Genomic DNA, 6,000 nt, shown 5'->3' with positions numbered 1-6,000 from the left:
CGCTCTGGTAAATTCTCAATACACTTTCTCAAACGCTGTGGCCTACATGTTCTTTGAAATAGCTCAGCTCCTGCCCGGCACCACAGAGACAGAAATCAGATGACCGCGGGGCAGACCAGCTGGGGGCTGCTACATTCCGGAAGGCTGTGTCCTTGAGTAGCTGTGATGGTTAATTTCATGGGTCACACATCAATGTGTTCATAATAAAAGCAAGAGGAATGCTCGTGACAATTTCAGTTTTCATTTCTGTAACTGATCACGTGGTCAGAGCTACTGTTTATAATTACCTTATCCCACTACCCGCTCTGTACTCCCTTTGCCATCCGCAAGCACCTCAGCTGGTTGTGATTCTTTACCTGGTGGGATGACCCAAACCTTCATTCCTGAAGGGTCTGAGTCATTAGTAGTCCTGCCTGGATTGGGTTCTTGTAGTTTTCCATTGACCTTGATCACAGGACATGGAAATACTAAGAGACTAATTTCATGGGCATGGAATAATCCAGGGCACGGAATACTAAGCCCTAAGGGATCTCCTATATTTCAGACACACTCTTCCTTACCTTCACTATGGAGGAGCAGTCCTATTTCCCCTTGGGAGTCAGGTTCAATCACCCCAACCAACACTATAACTCACTATAACTCTGTACCTGTTGATTCAGAGGAAGGAGGAAGCCAGAGTGGCTGGGTGGCTGTCTTAACTTCCATTTCAGTGGAATCATTATTGTGTCTCCCACTGGAAGCCTTCCTCCTTCTGGAACTAAGACCTCTAAGCCAGCAGAGCATAAAATCACAGGAACGGACAGCAAAAACTTTGATGGTGGGTCACTAGGAGTGTAGCCTTCTCCCCACTCCCCTCCCACAAGCTTCTCTGCTTCCTTCAACATACAGCCCCATGTATTCTCTTTAAAGCCACTTTTGACCTCTCCAGCTGGAGTCAGTCACTACCTCTGTCCCCCTTGTTTTCCATTTTATTGAAATTATTTGTTTATTCATTTGAGGAGTTTATTGGGAGTCTCCCACGTGCCAAGCACCCTGGTCCTTCCCCACATGGAGTCCAGAGTCTAGGGAAGCCAAAGACACTGAAGACAACTTATCTGACCATGTGTTAGGAGCAATGATGGAAATGTACCAGGGGAACCACGGGCCCACTGAGGAAAGGCGTCTGTCACGGGGTGGGCAGGGAAATAACAAAGGCTTTCTGGAGGAGCTGGGCCCTAAAATAAGGCTTAAAGAATGACTAGGAGTTATCCTCTTCAGTAGCTCATAATAGCAGTTATCCTGCGTGGCAAAGGAGGCAGGGGGCAGGGAGCAAAGGCAGAGAGGTGGTGGGGTGGGGGATGGGTGCAAAAGGAAGGGTCAAAACACTTACTCAGGGCTTCCCTAGTGGCGCAGTGGTTGAGAGTCTGCCTGCCGATTCAGGGGACGCGGGTTCGTGCCCCAGTCCGGGAAGATCCCACATGCCGAGGAGCGGCTGGGCCCGTGAGCCATGGCCGCTGAGCCTGCGCGTCCGGAGCCTGTGCTCCGCAACGGGAGAGGCCACAGCAGTGAGAGGCCCGCATACCGCAAAAAAAAAAAAAAACAAAACACTTACCTACCAGGAAGACCAGAGGCCAGTGCAAAGGGCTGAACGGTCGGTCTGGTGGTCAGGAGTATCTACTAAGGGACAAAGCTGGAGAGGCGGGTACCAGCCAGGGCACCAAGGACCTTGTACTCCATGGTAAGTGCGCCAAAGGGAGCCATCTGAAAGCTTGGCTAAGTGACTTAGATGTATATTTTAGGCAAATCGCTCATACATCAGAGTGGGAAAGCGATGAAGGAGGATGAGACCAAATCAGACAGACTGGCTATGAGGAAATTGCAATAATCAACGAAAGAGGTATGAAGGACCTAACCTAGGGGAGTCTTGGATGGGATGCAGAAGTAGAGATGAGTATGATGAATGTTTCGAAGGTAAAATGGATAAGACTCCATGTTTGATTGCAGTGTGGAGGCAAAGGAGAGGGAGAGTCTCGGGTTTCTAAAGTGGCTTGAGTGTGGATTGTCTGTCACCTTCAACCAGGACAGATCTGTACCTTATTCACCTCTCCAACCTCAGAGGCCATTAGAATGTCTGAGACATAGCCAGTGCTTAAAATTATTTCCGAATGAATGAATGCATCAGTCAAGAATAGGGCCATAGTCTTACCTCAGTGTCCAACTCCAAGGGGACATCTACACAGAGTGCAAAGTGAATAGTGCCCTGGAATTGGACAGCTGGAGGCCCTGCCCGGAGACCCTTGGCTTGAAGATGGTCCCCTGTCGCAATAGCCTGAGCTTCACAGGAAAGTGCTAAATGAGAACTCTCTACAGCAAGGAGTTGAGGAAGCCAAATAGTCATAAGTAGAGGTGACTTAGATCCTTGTCACTTTCAAGCTATTGACAGCTTATCAGGTCTATGTGAGCAGAATCCCAGGAGCTTGACCAAAGAGAGAGGAAAGGATTTGGAGAATTTAGTCAGCGAAAGGGACTGAACGTGGACAAGATCCATGTTTACAAAGTCAAGAGGTGGTTCCCCCCTCTTCTTAGTATAAAGAGGTTATTAGAGGTCAACTAAATGGAAACTCCAGTTCCTGTAAAAGGGACCACATAAAATCGTTGAGAGGAGGAAAGATCAAAGACTACAATAGATTTTTTCAAGTGTTCAGTTGATGATGCCTGATAGAGTTACCAGAAGTTATTGGGTATTTGTACAGGATGGGAGAGTTGAGTGTTTTTACCCTCCGTCCCTTCTCTTTTTGTCTTGGTTGAGGACTCCTCCATGGGCTTTATGGATTCCCACTGCGAGGCTTCTTAGCCAAGTGTCCTTGAGCAAGCTTTCCATCTCTCGTTCTTCAGATTCCTCCTGGTAGAACAGTCACAGTAATACCAACCTTGGAGGACTTCTATAGGGTCGAGTAAGATCCTACACATAGTATGTGCTCACTAAATGTCAGAGTTTATTCTCAGAGGCAGAATCCCATCATTAACTTAGAGCAGATCAACCTTTCTGAGTCTCCCCACAAAAAAACATGACCATGTTTTGTGAGAATTCAATGAGATAATGGAGCGCTTTGTATCCTGGGAAGAATTTTCTAAAGAATAAAATGGTGATCGTTGAGTGGGAATGAGGAAGGAAATTCAGGCCCCCAATCCTCCTGGAGACAGTGAGGATTTTCACTCAGAGAGTGCAAAGTTTTGTCTTTCATTCAAGACCTGTGATTCAGATCAGGGTTCTGCACACTGGGTTCCTTGAGAGCTGGGCTTGGAATCTCCCTCCAGGACCACCCAGGAGTCCGAGCAGCCACGGGACGCCTGCAGCTTGTTGACTTAAGAATATGAACCATTGGAATGTACTACACCTGTCTGGACCGGCTACCTAGACTTTTAGTCCTTCAAGGTGTTTAATTTAATCTGCAGAGCTCTATACAGGGGACCCTTATTGCCTCTGAGGTTACTGCTTGCTTTTGTAACATCAGGCTTGGAAGTTATAAAATTGCAGAGTGTGGGAAAAATACCAAGCCCCTTACATTGTTTTCACCACCTACCAAATCTGTGGTCCTGAGCAGATCATTTCACTTCTCTAAGCCTCAGTTTCCTGGCCTATAATATGGGGCTTCGAATACCTGTTTATCTCGCAAGGTTAGGAGGATCAACAAAATATTTTGTGCAGTATAAACAATTATATAAAATAAATATATGAAATTTTTCTGTTCATTTCTGCTATATTAGTTAGGTTAGGTGACACTATGCTCCAAGAATCCAACAAAGAGTCATTTCTTGTTTAGTTAAATTTAAATGTGGATTGGGTGGCTCTGGAGGGCAACTTTCCTCCACGCAGTGATTCAGGGAGCCAGGCTGCCTCCATCTTGAGAGGCTAACACCTCAACATCTGGCTTCCTGTATTGTGGAAGAGGAAGAGATGGATGGTGACCCATCCAGGATGTTATCAAAGGTCATGCTTGGGGTGGTTGTACATCACTTCTGCCCACATCCTATTGTCAGAAACCAATCATGTGTTCCCAATGTAACTGGAAGCTAGAGTGAGGAATTTAGGGGAACCCATGCACTAATTGGTGAGTACCACTATCTTTGCTACTTCTGCACTAATGACAATGAATTCACGTGTTAAGAAAAATGCAGAACAAAATACAAAGATCTTAGAATCAGGCAAGGCTGGATCCAAATCTAAGCTTTGTTGCTCACTAGCTGTATGAGCTAGTTTGCTCAACTTTTCAGAACCTCAGTTTCCTTACCAGCAAAGTGATTCAGATATATACATATATATTCTTTTTCAGATTCTTTTACATTATATGTTATTACAAGATATTGAATATAGTTCCCTGTACTATACAGTATGTCCTTGTTGTGATGTCTTTAGAATGTACTTTCACTCATTTGTTCTAAGCACTTTCTTCGAAGGAGGACAAAGTGGGTACTAGAGTGTGCTACTGAGAATTACAGATTCAATATCTTGTAATAACCTACAATGGAAAATAATCTGATATATATGTATATATACACATATATATACCTATGTACAAAACGGAATCATTTTGCTGTACACCTGAAAGTAACCCAATATTGTAAATCGACTATACTTCAATTTTTAAAAAAATTATAGTAAGCTACGAGTAAGAGAAGCCTGAGAAACAGGAACATAAATAACTTAGAAGTCTCATTTTTCCTCATGTAACTAGAAGTCCACAAAGAAGGCTTTCTCAGCATTAGTCCTGTGGCCACACTCTCAGAGACCCAGGCCCTTTCTGTCTTCTCCCTCAGCCATTCTTATTTTGTGCTGTCACCTCAGCATCACATTCTCACTCCAGGCAGGAAGAAGGAGTAGGACAAAGGGGGTCCCCACCACCCCTTCAAGGAGTGCCACTCAAAGTTTCATTTGTTTCTCATTGGCCAAAGGAGTGTCACATGACAACTGCTTTCTGCGGGGAAGCTGAGAAATGTAGGTTTTTAGCTGGGCACTGGTTCTGATAGTAAGGAAGAAAGGAGGAATGGATATTGGGTAGACACCTAGCAGTGTAGACCAGATGGTGTCTGTGACCAGCTGATTGACACAAGGGATAAAGGAGTGATAAAAAGTCTAAGTCCTCACATCAATCATCTACATCCACAGTAACGCTGCTGCTACTGGCCAGGGTCCTTGGACTCCTTAATCAATAGAAATTGATGAGGCCAGATGAGGAATTCAGGGAAGGTTTTTATTTTGTTTTGTTCTGTTTATAAATTTGTAAATTTATTTGTTTGTCTGTTTGTTTTTGGCTGTGTTGGGCCTCCATTGCCGCGCACGGGCTTTCTCTAGTTGCGGCGAGCAGGGGCTACTCTTCGTTGTGGTGCGCGGGCTTCTCATTGCGGTGGCTTCTCTTGTTGCAGAGCATGGGCCCTAGGCACGCAGGCTTCAGTAACTGTGGCACGTGGGCTCAGTAGTTGTGGCTTGCGGGCTCTAGAGCGCAGGCTCAGTAGTCGTGGCGCCATGTGGGATCTTCCAGGACCAGGGCTGGAACCCGCGTCCCCTGCATTGGCAGGCGGATTCTTAACCACTGCGCCACCAGGGAAGCCCCAGGCAAGGTTTTATTGGGGTTTGTGCTGCAGCACAAGGGAGTAAAAACAAGTAGCAAGTACCCTTGCTCACTACCTGTGGTGGTGGGGGAGCTGGTCCCTTAAATGGGGTGAGGGTAGGGGTGGATCAGTGGGTTGGGCCAGAGGGGTAGCTTAGGTGGTCTGCCCACTCCTTTGGTGGTGCTGTGTGCAGGGACGATGCTCAGTACCGTACTTTTTCTCCAGGCACCTCAGAAGTGGCAGCTGGGTTTTGGACTTTCTGTATCTTATTGTTCAAAATTTGCCCCACCTGTGCATGCCTGCATTAATTTTTAGTCCTTTATTTGTATTCTGTTGTTCAAGGCGATGTTTATCTAGGTTCAAGCACTGCAGTAAAGAGTCCCAGGTCCCAGCCTGTCTCACTGCCTTGCC

Source organism: Phocoena sinus, chromosome 11 (genome assembly GCF_008692025.1).
Source record: "Phocoena sinus isolate mPhoSin1 chromosome 11, mPhoSin1.pri, whole genome shotgun sequence".
Classification (NCBI taxonomy): domain Eukaryota; kingdom Metazoa; phylum Chordata; class Mammalia; order Artiodactyla; family Phocoenidae; genus Phocoena; species Phocoena sinus.
Note: the sequence above shows the minus strand (reverse complement) of the source record.